The 15481-nt window shown below is 41.4% G+C and overlaps 1 protein-coding gene across 4 annotated transcripts in view; it reads right to left on the bottom strand.

Moving 5' to 3' along the window:
• Positions 1 to 15481, bottom strand: part of st3gal2 (ST3 beta-galactoside alpha-2,3-sialyltransferase 2) — a 129897-nt gene that overhangs the window by 74770 nt on the left and 39646 nt on the right. For 3 of the 4 annotated variants that reach the window (XM_055648717.1, XM_055648716.1, XM_055648718.1), the window contains one exon: positions 1617 to 1669. The exons of the other annotated variant lie outside the window; for it this stretch is intronic. The gene's annotated coding sequence lies outside the window, so the exon portion shown is untranslated. The remainder of the gene's footprint in view (positions 1 to 1616; positions 1670 to 15481) is intronic. 4 annotated transcript variants of the gene reach the window in all.

Here is a 15481-nt window from a genome sequence, read left to right as displayed (position 1 = left end):
AGCCAATTTTCTGTTCTTACCGTGGTGTTAAGCCAACTGTAACTTTCCTATCTGCCCAAGGACAGTTAATTTGACCTAGACAGAACTTGGACTCTTTGATCCAGGCAACTCCGCATTGTGTTCGCCCATAGGGAGGTCCATTATGTTCATGACCTTGACAGCATGAATTATTGCTCCAAAAAACCCACCACCTTTAAGAACATTTTAAAAGCTCACTTCACCCCTCTAACTATCCTTTTTAGCTCCCGTGTTGTAATTTGGAACAGTTTTTGATCTGAAAAATGACAACTAAATCCCTATATTTATTGACAGATGTCAATTTCAGGGTGATTTCATGCATTCAGAATTGCTAACTCAGCTATCGATTATCTGAAAGTGAAAGCACCAGACATAAATTATAATGTATAAGTGATTCCTTTAAAAGGAATATAAAGAGTAAAATTCCTGGAAATTGCAAATATAACTTTTTGTGTTGGCCTTGTGTCTACTAGATTAGATTAGATGCCTTTATCGTCATTCAGACCTTTCGGTCTGAACAAAATTTCGTGCCTGCAGTCATACATATAATAATAAATAACAAAACACACAATAAACACAAATTAACATCCATCACAGTGAGTTCACCAGGCACCTCCTCACATGGAGGCAAAAGTCTTAAATTCTCTGTCTCTTCCCTCCTTGTTTTCCCTCTGCGCTGAGGCGATCCAGGCTTCCGTTGTTGTGACCCTGCCGGATGATGGTGAGTAAGTCCCGCGGCTCAACCGTGCTCCGCGAACGGGCTGGTTCAAGCTCCGTGGCCCGGGGTGGTCGTAGCTGCCGAAGATGCCGCCCTCCAGTCCAGCGGACGCAGCTGTAGTTGCGGGAGCTCCGGAAAAACAGGTCACCAACCTGTGACCTGCGAGCTCCCGACGATGTCGTCCACTGGGCCCGCGGCCGAGCCCCGAATTCAGGTCGCCGCCACCGGAACGCCGCCTCAGCCCTGAATTCAGGTCGCCGCCACCGGAACGCCGCCTCAGCCCTGAATTCAGGTGGCCGCCGCCGGAACGCCGCCTCACCCCCGTGCCCCCGCCACCGGAACGCCGCCTCAGCCCGAAGTCGGCCAGCCTCGCGTTGGTAAGTCCTGACTGGCTCTGCCTCCGGAGCCTCTAGGTCAGTCGCAGTTGGAGGCCGCCAGCTCTGCCATTAGGCCTCAGCGCAGATGGAGGCAGAAAAGGGGGATACAACAAGAAAAAATCGCATTCCCCCGAAGGAAGAGACAAAAAACATGTTTTACCCCCTCCCCACCTCACACATACACAACCTAATAAACTAAAATTTAACTAAAACAGGACAAAAGAAAACAACAAAAAAAGTAAAAACAGATTGAGGCAGGAGATGTTTGGCAGATCAGGCAAGTAGGCGGTTTGAAAGGTGGCATCTTCTGAGTCCATGTATGATCCTGTTGCAATCTTGTGCTTTGTCAACTTTTGAGCTGTCATGGACTTGGGAATGTCAGGAATGAATGTTACACCTTTTCTCAAAGAGGTTTTGAAGACAACCTTGATTATTTTCCTCATCCATTAACAGGAACAACATCACAATGAATATGCTGTATTTTAAAGGGAGCAACTACTTACAATCTGGATGCAGTTTGATTTCTTCTTACTGTTCTATACTTTCATGTCCATTTCTAAAGGTAGTGGAAGAAAATAACAAATTTCAGTAGGAACACATACAAAATACAATTGATCATTAATCTCATACCAGCATTGGCTACACCTATTCAGGCCGTGATGTTTATCCAGATGCAAAGTCTCCAAAGACCACCTTCCTAACATTGTAGAATTCACCACTCTTCTGCCTAAATTCCCAAAACACAATGTCTTTCTCCTAGTGAATACAGGTGAGATGTATTCATTTCAGTCTTCACCCACATCCTTTGGTTCCACGAACAGATTGGCCCTTTGGTTCCTAAAAGATCCTAATCTTTCCCTGGTTAGCTCCTTACATTTAGTATTCTCGTAATATTGGGAGATTTTTCTTAACCATGTCTATTAGTGATGTTTCATAAATCCGTTTCCCTCCTAATTTTGTTTTTAGAATCCATCCACCCACCAACCTCGAGGCTTTCAATACTCTTGACAGATTTCTCTGTTTTCAATTTCTATACCTGTCACATGTTTCCTTTTTTTTCTCTTTATCCACTCAATGTCCTTTGGCATCTAGTGTTCCTTGGACTTGCTGTTCTACCTTTAACATGAACGCAATGGGCCTCTCACAATTTTGCTTTTGAATGACTCCTATTTGTTAGATGTATGCATTCATGTATGCATTAGCTCTCAGTCTAGATTTACTAGGCACTGTCTTGTGTAGTTTAGTTTAGCGATACAGGGTGGAAACAGGCCCTCTGGCCCACAAAGTCAGTGCCAATCAGCGATCCCCGCATATTAACATTACCCTACACGTACTAGGGAAATTGTACATTTATACCAAGCCAATTAACCTACAAATCTGTAAGTCTTTGGAGTGTGGGAGGAAACCGAAGGTCTCGTGGAAAACCCACCCTGGTCACCCTGGGGGAGTATGTACAAACTCCACACAGAAAGCATCCATAGTCAGGATCGAACCCGGGTATCTGGCACTGCAAGGCAATAGCTCTACCGCTACGCCACTGTGCCGCCCAAATACTGAAATCTGCCTTCGCCAAATTCAGGACCTTAACTTCCAGTCCACCTTTCTGCAACTACTTTCAAACTTGCGAGTTTTTGTCGCCATCTGCAATATATTCTTTGACTGACATTTCAACTGAATGGTCAGCTCCATTCTGTTAGCAAGTTCAATAATGTTGCTTCCTTGGTGGGAATAGTTATCAGCAGTCCGATTGGCAACAACTGGAACAGCAACAGGAGTATGTGCTTTAGCATTCAGAGAGGACAAAGGTTTTGTGCTCCATAATAGCACTATCTTTCCCCAGAGCAGTCCCCCAGCAGTGCTAGGTACACTTTTAAGGATAGATTGATGAACTGCTGTAACATCATACTTTTGTATTTTGCAATGCTAAGATGGGAGCAGTGTGTGCTTACATTGCAGAACTCAAACAAGAGATGGCTTCTGCTCATGTTGGTAAGGAAGCTGATCTGCCAGCCTTCAGAAACTGCATTATGCTTGGTTCCATAAATGTGTTAATGGAGTTGGATGCCAGATCCAAGCTCAAAAGTAAGGTTTCCGAGCTCTCTGAATGCTGTGCACCAAGCTGTGCTGGATACCTCTGCACTCAATTATACTGACTTCATGCATTCTGGAGCACTTCCCAACATGCTGAGTGCACCCACACATATTTTTTTTGTAGCTTGGCCAATGGAAGTTATCAAAAGCTGGTACATTCTTAGTCTGTGCTCTGGTTTTCCTGCTTTGTGCCATGTCTGCAATGTACATTTTTTTCCCTGTGTTATACCAAGTTCAAATCCTTCTACACTTTTCTCCATGTTGGTACACTTCTGTGTCGTGATTAGTGACTGGAAAAGTGAAAGTGCGGAAAGATGTACAGTCATCACCGCCTACTTATTCTATGTCCATCTTCTGGCTACGTTCTAGTTACTGGATATGGTGAGAGGTGGTTTTAAAATTACATTTGTCTCAACTGCTAGCATTCTTATATTTGTATTGGTAGATTCTGGGTTTGAAATCTCATGCTGAGTATAGTAATGGATCTACTGCTGAAATGAAAAGATGGGGAATTATTCCTGGTATTCTGACTAATATTTCTTCTCCAAAATAATTTAATATAAAACAAAACAGATTATGCAGTCATTATTCCAGCTTGTAGGAGTGATATGTGGGCAATTTGACAGCTGCTTTTTCTGTGTAACTGTTTCTAAGTTTCAAGAATTAAGTGACTGCTTTGATATGTTCTGGAAATGTGCATGGAGCAACTCTTTCTTTCCTCATGGCATCTGCAGCTTGTGAAAAGTAAGCAGATGTTGGTTTTAGGAAAGCGAAATGCAGGTTGGATTAGATATGTGGAAACTTTCACCAATTATGGTTTTGGGCCAACTACTGGTAATAGCCACCCCAATAAAAAATAAGTACCATCTTAGGACGCGCAAGTACACCCATCAGAAAACGAAAGAAATATATAAAGAGAATTGTTATAGCATAGAAGTCGACCATTCTGCCCATGGAGGCGTGACTGATTCCCGGTAGAACAATTTAGTCCTAACTACTCAGCACAACAGATTTCTGTAAAATTCCCTTTTTTCAGCCAAAATTTAAAAATCTGTGCCTCCTGGTGCTTGATCCATCTGCTAATTGTAACAATCATTCCCATCCAGTTAATTCCTGCTGCTTTCAGTTCAACACCGTCTAACACTGCAGGGGAGGGGAGATGTGCTGAGGAATAAGTCTAAGGAAATTTGGCATGTCTCCAATTATTGTAAAAAAAACCTCTACAGATGCACCATAAAAAGCACACCGTCAGGTTGCATCACAACTTGGCTTGGGAACAGCTCCGTCCAAGACCACAAGAAATTGCAGAGAGTTATGGATGTAGCCCAGTCCATCACATAGACTAAACTCTCCATCAATTACCTCATCTATACCTCACGCTGTCTTGGAAAAGCAACCAACATAATTAAAGACTTGTCTCACCCTGGTAATTTTTCCTCCTCCCCACTCCTGTCAGACAAAAGATATAGAAGCTTGAAAGCATGCACCGCCCGGCACAGGAACAGCGTTTTCACATCTATTATTACGTTCTGCTTTACTCCACTGCAGATATTGGACTTTGTCCATGGAGCTGGTGCTCTACAATGCTGCAAATTATATTCTACACCCTGTGTCTTTCCTCTACCTCCTGTACACGAGTTCAGCTTAATTGTATTTAGGTATAGCATTATCTGATTTGATCGGATAACATGCAAAACAAAGCTTTTCATTGTACCTTGGTACATGTGAACATTATAAACCTGGTCAGTTTAAAGTGGTGAGAAGGAGGAGTGAGGCAGGGGCTGGTGGGCAATATGTAGAACTAGCTTGGGGAAGAGTGTGGTAGATTTGGGAGACAGTGGCTGGTGGATGATAGGTAGAGACGAGAGAGAAAAAAGTAGCAGATGGAGCAAGATGGGGTGGGGAAGGTAGAGTTAGAGACAGGCCGATGGGTGATGTAGGGACCCATGAGGCTGCAGATAAATAAGGGTGATAAGAGATAAAAGGAACCAGATTAGGAGGGGTGGTGAGCAGATGGAACCAGTTCGAGGAGGAGATAGACTATTAGCAATAGTGTATGGATGTTAGCAGTTTTTCAGTGGACAACACTTGCAAAAGAGATAAATCTACCTAGCCCCTTCCTTTGAAAAGCATATTAGGTGGAAAAATGGTAATATTCCCTGTTTTATTTGCTCCGAAAGAGTAATCTGGAACTTAGTGATTGCTTCACTGTCTGCTTCCTTTGATTACTTCAGTAACAGAGGTATTGAATACTGATATATATCTAATACAATTGGAATTTGATAAAGGAAGAGTTACTAAAGTTCAACACTTTGTTAAAAAAACTGAAGGATGGTCTCACTTTGTTTGAACCAACATTTTCTGTTTTAATGTTACCTTTCAGCATTCTGCACTTTTTGCTTAAAATCATGCTACAAACAGTCCAGCAATTATTTATTTTTTCTCTAAAGTATGGAATAATTCAAAGTGGAAAAATAATTAGGTAAAACCGGTTCTCCCTGGTGTGGAATGTTAGCAGGTCAGAGATTGGTGAAAATGTTTTGAAGGCTTTAGGTAAAGTAAGAAAACAAGTTAAGTAGCTTTGGAAGACAATAAGTTATGTAGTCTACAGATTGATCATATTCCAAATTCAGGTGTGGACTCTTAGACCATAGGCAAATACTATAGCTTTTGTTTCTGCCTCACCCAAATTCTCCGTCTCATGTTCTCTGGATGCTTTCATAGAAACATAGAAATTAGGTGCAGGAGTAGGCCATTCGGCCCTTCGAGCCTGCACCGCCATTCAATATGATCATGGCTGATCATCCAACTCAGTATCCCGTACCTGCCTTCTCTCCATACCCTCTGATCCCCTTAGCCACAAGGGCCACATCTAACTCCCTCTTAAATATAGCCAATGAACTGGCCTCGACTACCCTCTGTGGCAGAGAGTTCCAGAGATTCACAACTCTCTGTGTGAATAAAGTTCTTCTCATCTCGGTTTTAAAGGATTTCCCCCTGATCCTTAAGCTGTGACCCCTTGTCCTGGACTTCCCCAACATCAGGAACAATCTTCCTGCAAGAGAGAGCTAGATAGGGCTCTTAAAAATAGCAGAGTCAGGGGATATGGGGAGAAGGAGAACGGGGTACTGATTGGGGATGATCAGCCATGATCACATTGAAAGGTGGTGCTGGCTCGAAGGGGCCAAATGGCCTACTCCTGCACCTATTGTCTATTGTTCCATATCATAGATCTTACACCACGATAAAGCTACAATTTTTGGACCACCTTACTCACCATTGTCCTGTGGTGTAGTGTATCAAAGTTTCGTTCAGATTGATGTTATATTTTACAAGTTATTCACATTTTTAACTTTACAAAATCCAGTTTGAGAAAACAAAATCAGTGGCAGTTCCAGTGGCAGTTAGCAACTATGTCACAATGGAATCACAATAATCCAGTACGTTGTATTATGCTCAGGATTTTTTTTTTTTTTTTTTTTTTTAATTATTTTTTTTTTTTTTTAAACTAGATAGAACTAAAGAGATAGATGAAATAGAGGAAGAAAAGAAAGGAAAGAAAAACAAAAACAAAAAAAACAAAAAAAAAAAAGAAAAAAGGGGCAAAGAGATAGTTAAAGAAGAATGGAAAAATTTATTAAAATAAAAAACATCGTTCGAGATATGTTCGTACATTTCAGAGTGTAGCATTTCATCCAATCTTTAGCCCGAGTGCTAGTCAGGTTCCTGTGCTGAACTATTCTGACCCTTTAAGTAATCAATAAAAGGAGACCATGTTCCAACAATAATTCCTGTTTGTCCAACAGGGAAAATCTGATTCTTTCCACGTTTAAGGTCTCCGTCATTTCTATAATCCACATTTTGATTGTGGGGGCCGTAGGGCCTTTCCAAAATTTTAGAATTAATTTTTTTCCTGTTATTAAACTATAATCAATAAAGTTTCTTTGTGTTATTCTAAATGTTTGATTTACTTCTAATATTCCGAGTATTATTAATTTTGGATTTGGTTCCAATTGTGTGTTGGTTACTTTAGATATTATACTAAAAATATTTACCCAGAATTTTTTATTTTTTGTACAGTTTGCAAACATATGCGACAATGTAGCTTCTAAATGTTGACATTTATCACATATAGGTGAGATATGTTGAAAAATGTTATGTAATTTTGTTTTTGAATAATGTAACCTATGTATTACTTTAAATTGTATTAGAGAATGTCTGGCGTTTAGTGAACACTGATGTATGTGTTGTAAACTTTCTTCCCAAGTGTCTTTCGTTATTACTTGATTTAATTCTTTTTCCCATGTTTGTCTGTGTAAGTCCGTCGAAGGAATGTCACTGTCTAATAAGATATTATATATATAAGATATTAATTTTTCTGTATTAGGATGTTTGTTCCAACATTCATCAAGAATTTCTGAGTTTCTAATTCGAAAATTTTGAGAATTCGATTTTACATAATCTCTAAGTTGAAGATATCTGAAATAATCATTTCCTCGAAGTCCATAAGTCTGTTGCAACTCCTGAAATGTCAGAAAGGTGCCTTCCTTGTAAAGTTGTCCCATATTTTTAATTCCATAATTCTTCCATTGTGCAAAACCCCCGTCTAACCATGAAGGCTTAAACAAAGGATTATTCACAATTGGGAGACAAAGTGATACGTTATCTAATTTTAATGTCTTTTTTAATTGTTTCCAAATTCTTATAGCACTAAATATTATAGGGTTTTCCCTATAAATTTTTTTGTTTAATTTAGACGTAGCAAATAATATCGAACCAATATCAAAAGGTAGACAATCTTCCTTTTCCATTTTTAACCAGTCTGGTTGCTGGTCTATTTCTTCCAACCGAAAGTTCATATTTTTAATATTAACTGCCCAGAAATAAAACAAAAAGTTAGGTAAAACCAAGCCTCCATTACTTTTTGATTTACACAGGTGTCTTTTGTTTATCCTGTGATTCTTATAATCCCAGATAAAATCATTAACAATAGAGTCCAATTTAAAAAAAAAGTTTTTTGCCAGGTATATCGGAATCGTCTGAAAAAGGTATAATATTTGCGGTTTTATGGCATTAATTTTGCCAACCATTGAAATAGTGAGTGTTTTCCAGTATTGGATATTCTTATGTAGTTTATTCAATAATGGGGGGAAATTTGCTTTAAATAATGATGTATATATCTTAGTTACATAAATACCTAGATATTTAAATTTTTCATTTACTACTTTAAATGGAAATTGTTGTATTATCTGTTTGTTATGTTCCCTTATTGGCATAATTTCACTTTTATTCCAATTTATTCTGTATCCTGAAAGTGCACCGAATTGGTTTATTAGCTTTAATAAGTTTGGGATACTATGCTCAGGATTCTAACACCTGCAGTTCCTCGTGTCCATGTTCAAAATTGTGCTAAGCGAATACTGTGAATATAACATTTCTGGATTTCTATTTGAAATGAAATTCTTCTTCATCGACCTTCCTGCATAACCTTTCTCCGTTAACAACCAGTCTATTTCACTCACTGCTCTGAACATTTCTAGCATTTTCTGGGATTTTTTAATATCAAAGTAATCTGCTGAGTTTATCAATGTCTGCTAATGTGAAGAACCGTAACATTCAACACATCTTCACCCTGGTACACACCTGCACTTCGTAAGCTGAAACAGACTGGTCGCCGACTTGAACGACTCACAAAGAAATAATCTCTCACAGTCCACCTTGAAGCTTACAAACTCCACCTCACTGACTACAAAGATGCCCTCATTGCTGCAAAATCTGCTTACCTCTCCTCCATATTCGCCGACCACTGCCTAAACCACAGAACCCTCTTCTCCACAGCTGGCAATGTCCTCAAGCCTCGAGCCAACACGCTCCCTACCTCTACTCCGGATCTCTGCAACTCATTCCTCCACTTTTTCACTGATAAAATCAGCACCATCTATCAATCTTTATCCCCTGTACCCGACTCCCCAGCATCTACTCCACCACCTATCAAGGCCCCTCCGTTCAACATCTCCACTGACCTCCTTACCCCTCCTCCACACTGCTTCCTCTCCCAGTTTGACCTGGTCACCCCTACTGAAATCTCCAAACTCATCAGCTCTTCCAAACCCACTACCTGCTCCCTCGACCCTCTCCCCACTCCCCTGCTGAAGTCCTGCCTCCCCATTCTCTGCCCCTACCTCACTAATCTCTTCAACTTCTCATTGTCCCAAGGAATTGTCCCCTCCGCTTTCAAAACTGCTGCTGTCACACCAATCTTAAAGAAACCTGGTCTTGATCCCTCCTCTCTCATTAACTACCGCCCAATCTCAAACCTCCCCTTTCTTTCAAAAACCCTAGAGCATATCGTTGCATCACAACTTTATTCCCACCTCCTTGCGTATAACCTACTTGAACCCCTCCAATCTGGCTTTCGCCCCCTCCATAGCACAGAAAATGCTCTCCTCAAAGTCCTCAACGACCTCCTCACCTCTGCTGACACTGGTTCCCTCAACATCCCCATCCTCCTCGACCTGAGCGCAGCCTTCGATACAGTGAACCATAACATCCTGCTCACCAGACTCAAAGACCTCGGCATTGAAGGCTCTGCACTCAGCTGGCTCCGTTCCTACCTATCCAACAGATCCCACTTCATCTCTCTCCATAACCACACCTCTGCTACAGCCACAGTCACTCAAGGCGTTCCCCAAGGTTCCGTACTTGGCCCCCTCCTCTTCATCATCTACATCCTCCCCCTTGGTCAGATACTCGGCCACTTCAACCTGGACTTCCACTGTTACGCCGCTGACACCCAGATCTACCTCGGCACCAAATCCCCCCACAACCCCCCCCTCTCCCATATCAACTCCTGTTTGTCATCCATAAAAACCTGGATGCAACATTAACTTCCTCAAACTCAACAGCGATAAGACAGAATTCCTCCTCATAGGCTCCAAATCCACACTCAACAAAATCAATAACCCCACTCTCACCATCGACGGCACCACTGCCTCCCCATCTCCCCAGGCCCGCAACCTTGTCGTGATCTTTGATTCCACCCTCTCCCTTGAGCCTCACATCCGCCATGTCATTAAAACCTCCTTCTTTCATCTCCGCAACAACGCCAAACTCAGACCCTCTCTCACACCTCCCGCTGCTGAAAGACTCATCCATGCCTTCATCTCCTCCCGACTGGACTATTGCAACTCACTTCTCCTTGGCATCACATCACTCCAGTCCTCAAACAACTTCACTGGCTTCCCATCTCCCACCGGATCACTTACAAAATCCTGGTCCTCACCTACAAAGCCCTCCACCATCTGCCCCCCCCCATATCTCACTGACCTGCTCTCCCCCTACCAACCCTCACGGTCCCTCAGATCCACATGAGCCGGTCTCCTCTCCATCCACAAGTCCAACCTCCGCAGTTTTGGGGACAGAGCCTTCTCCAGGGCAGCTCCCAGGCTCTGGAACTCCCTCCCCCAATTGATCCGCAATTCCGTGTCCCTCACCATCTTCCAGTCCCGCCTCAAGACCCATTTCTTCACCTCTGCCTATCCTTAGCCCCACGTCCCCCTCCCTTTTCATCTGTGCATGAATTGCCTCGTATTGTGTTTTGAATTGAATTCTGTCTTTAATTTGTGTACTAGTCATGTCTCTACTATTTATTTCACATGCAGGCAGAGAAGATTAGTTTAACTTGCCATCATGTTCACTACAGACATTGAGGGCCAAATAGCCTATTCCTGTGCTGTACTGTTCCACATTCAGTGTGGAAGACTTTGCTATCTGCAATGGTGCCACCATCTCAGGAGGTTTCTGGGTCAGCATCAGCTAGCGGCTTCAACTCATTTATTTTGAAGTTCATCCACCATGAAACTATTATAAACAGTGACCTATGAAACCAGTGGGGCTTGGATTTCTGATTCTTCTTTCATAGCATTATGATTTATCAGCTGACTGACCTCAAGTTCTCAGAATTCCAAAACTAATAGCTATAAATTCCATTTAATTTTGAAAATGTCTAAACAGTTGTTGAGTTGGGCCAGAGGTTAAAAATATTTTTATGTCTCAAAAATCAGAACTGTCAAATCATATTTTGATTTATCCATTACACAATAATAATCAATACTTTTAAAATGGTCATAATTACAAATGTCCTTTAATTATGCTCAAGAATATTTGACCTACCTACACACCATATTTCCAATTACAATTCAATACCGCTAAAATGTGGTCTTTACCCCAATATTTTTGCCATCTTGGGTAAAAGAAGCACCATCACATGTAGCAATTAGTGTAAAAGCACAGGTTAATTATCTCCACGATGATAAAAGCACAAAAGGTTACGATTAAAGGATTACTAGTAGGGGTATAGATCAGACTAAATGGTTATTTCTCAACACCTTATCCTGTAAATACAATCTGCAAAACAATAATAAAAATCTGTTAACCCATAGTAATATAAACAGAATCAGTCTTCCCAATTGGGTGCCTACGTTTAGAAGAATTGTAGCCTTTCTGCACATAATTCAGTTTTTACTGATGAGATCAAAGCACAAAATATTGGTAGAGATCTCATCAGCATGCATTAAAAATAAAGTAATAATTGCACAGAATCCATTCTTTTAAGCTTTCTATTTAAGCAGGCGATATGGACATGATTATAACTTTGCAAATCACTTCTACAAAATGGAGGCGCTGTTACGGGTGGTATTTTCAGCCTGGCAAAAAATGTAGGTTTGGCCTTGCTGCCTTTTTCACATCTGCTCAGTTTTAGCGTTAATGTGGAGAAAATCTTGGGTAGCATGTTGCACTGGTGAATCAAACCCCTCCATTTGCCTTGCTCTAATTCAGTTTCATATGATTCCTGATGTTTTCAGTGATTGTTTCCGGGATAATCAATAGCACAAATTGGGAGTTAAACACATTACTTGTTATTGGAGGTACTTCAGCGGGTTATATGGAGGAGGTACAACGTTTCGGCCCGAAACATTGCCTATTTCCTTCGCTCCTTAGATGCTGCTGCACCCGCTGAACTTCTCCAGCTTTTTTGTGTGCCTTCGATTTTCCAGCATCTGCAGTTCCTTCTTGAACGAATTACTTGTTATTAGCATTGATTTAGTATTTCATGTGCACTGGGATAGTGTTTTTGCAGTGTCAGAATCTCAAAATAGATCTAGCAATTCCAAAATAATCATGTGTTGGCCATTCACAGCTTATGTATATGCAAATTATGTTTATACTGGTTGCCATATAAACAGAGAACCCAAAACAAGTTTATTCAATTATGAGAAAGACCCAAAGAGGACAGGGAAACCTCTTTAAAGATGGAAGAATAAAACTAGTTCAAAGGCTCCAGGCCACAGACAGAGATGAGAGATGAGTATCTTGGTAACAACAGGACCTTGCTGCTTTCTGTCATGATAGATTGATAAAATCAGAATCCAGGCTCGAAAAAGTATTTAATTGTAACCAGTTTGTGTCATACTGCAGATGTGATAATATGACCAACAAGTATATGTGTTATTTCATTCCCCGAGTTTTCCCATGTCTTAAATTAGTGCAGCTGGCAATCATCAGCTACCCCAGCATCATTCTGCTACTCCAGAGAAACATCTGGTTGTAACTTAATACAGCCTATTTGAACTTTTCATTCCTCCATATTAAAAATATTGATTTGAATTTCCTGGGATATAGGAAGTTAAATATAGCAGTGTAGTTTTAGCTAAATTGGCAGAAATTAATAGATCAGGAACTGTATCCAAGGATAGTGCGGTTGGGGTAAGCGTGCAGAGTGTTTTAGACTACTTCAGCAAACCAGATCAACTGAATGACGTCAAATTATTTATGATGTAATATGGGATCCGGAGTTTATTGTTGGGGGTACGATGGCGCAGCAGTAGAGTTGTTGTTTTACAGCGCCAGCGACCCAGGTTCAATCCGGACTACGGATGCTGTCTGTAAAGAGTTTGTACGTTCTCAACCGTGACTGCGTGGATTTCCTCCCACATTCCAAAGACGTATATGTTTGTTGGTTGATTGGCTTCCGTAAAGATTGTAAATTGTCCCGAGGATAGTGTTAGTGCACTGGGATTGCTGGTTGGCACGGACTTGATGGGCCAAAGGGCCTGTTTCCGTGCTGTATATCTAAACTAAACTAACCCAGTCAATGTGTTTAAGCACATTCTTGCATTCTGCAATCAAGTACTTCTTGTCATCGGACGATACCACCATCTTTAATAACTCCTCTACTGGATTTGTCAAACCCACTAGTATTTAATTCTCTCCATAGTCACATTTATCACCATAACCTTCTCCAGATATTCATACCAAAGAGCTCCCCATTCTTCTAACATTAACTTCTTGTGCAAACCTATCTTTGGTTCACAATTAGCAGCTGTGTCTTTAGCTGTCCAGTGTCCGACCTCTGGAAAACCCCTTCCCCAATTCTCTTTTCTTACACGCCTCCTTCCATTTAAAAAAATGCTCTGACCATATCTGGCTGGCAGGATAACAGACAAGATTTGTGCTTGTATGCTTGAGTGCACTGATGGATTTAGAATAGAAGTGCAGAAAAGATTAGAATGAGAGTGTAATCATAATACAATAACGTTTTATTATACAGATTACATTATCGGCTATTAGGTTATTAGTTAAATATGTTGAGAAAATCACCTGGAATTATAGCTGATATAATATCAGCTGTTTGGTTAACTCTTGGATATGAACACTCCTCTGACATCCAGAGCACTGAACAAATTTGAAACAGCTGCTCACACTGTATTCATCTTAACTGCTTCACGATGTGGGAGAGTGTAGAATATTTATTATTGAGAGGATTATCGCAGGTTAGTGAAGTAATCAGCCAATCACTACTACCTGAAGAATAGATTAGTTTTATGTCTATATAGTTTTACAGCCACTTCCTGAAACTTGACCCATGATTCCATGTTATAAGTTTATAAAGGAACTGTCAGCTACAAGCCTGGAGGGAATGCAAGAAAGTGATCAGGAAGTAATACAGTACATCCTGCAATTGGAGAAAGGGCTCAATTTACTAAAATCATTTAGATTATTTATTCTGAACTGTTACAAAACTGAGTCATTGCTCACCTTTATGCAGCTAAATCCTCGACTTCCTCATTGGCAGCCGAAGATCAGTACCAACTGGCAACAACACTTCAGACTTAATAACCATCAATAAAAGTGCACTTCAGGGCTGTGTGCTCAATCTACTCACTCTATACCCATGACTGTGTCTCCAGAGGATCGGCAACTTGTCTTTATCGGTGGGTTAGCAGTGGAGAGTTAACAACTTCAACTTCCCATGACGGTACATCGCTAAAAATCTGTCCCAGCATAGATGCAATCATAAAGAAATCCCTTCGATGACTCTACTTCTTCAGAAAATTGAGATTTGGCATGTTTAATTTGACAGTTGATGTTGCACCAGCAGTTGGAAATAAAAAGGTTCAGAGAGGGTAGAACGGCAGTTGGGGGAGTCCATGTGGAGGAGAAATGTTGGGGATAGGAGAAGGGTTTCTCACTGGGAGGCGAGGACTCTTTGTTAGATGAAAAGGGCAAGAGACGGACGAAGAGCTCAACATCATGATCAGTCAGAACTCAAGGAGGTGTGGGCATAAGGCAAGACCTCTACTGAGGACTTACCATTTTGCATTGGAAAGGGGGAGGCCAGGGAGATGGTGAATACCTAACAAGGTTAAGGGCTGGAGTCAGATTTAGGTTCTGTGGAAGCTAGAGTGGAGGAGGGAGGCAGTATTGGGGGGGGGGGGGAGAGGGGGGGGAGGGAAGAGCAGGTGGATGAGGATAGAAGTTATTTGGTTGGCATAGGGGGAAGGGCAGCAAGACCCAGTGGTGTCAGTATTGAGGTCCTCTGTTGGAAGGGGAGCAGTAGTAGAATCCAGGAGAATCATTAAAAGTGAAGCAATTGGTGTAGCCCCCCCCCCCCCCCCCCCCCCCCCCCCCCCCCCCCCCCCCCCAGTGTGGGTGTGTGTGGGGGGGGGGGGGGGGAAGGGGGAGGGGGAGGGGGGATGTTGAGCAAAGTGATGAGGCTGAGCCACAAGACACAAGATGCAGACAATGGTGTCCAAACTAGTGTATTGGTGTGTTTAGTGTATATTAAACTAAACACACTTCCAGGAGAAATCAATCCTACATTCTTCACTTAACTAGCTCAATTCCAATAAATGAGATGCTACACTTTGGTGAAATGGTAAATGGAATGTAAAGTGCAGTAGTGACCAACTAGAATGCGATTTAAAAAAAGTTTAAA

Source organism: Leucoraja erinacea, chromosome 17 (genome assembly GCF_028641065.1).
Source record: "Leucoraja erinacea ecotype New England chromosome 17, Leri_hhj_1, whole genome shotgun sequence".
Taxonomy (NCBI): Eukaryota; Metazoa; Chordata; class Chondrichthyes; order Rajiformes; family Rajidae; genus Leucoraja; species Leucoraja erinaceus.
This window is presented reverse-complemented; position numbering and strand designations above follow the sequence as displayed.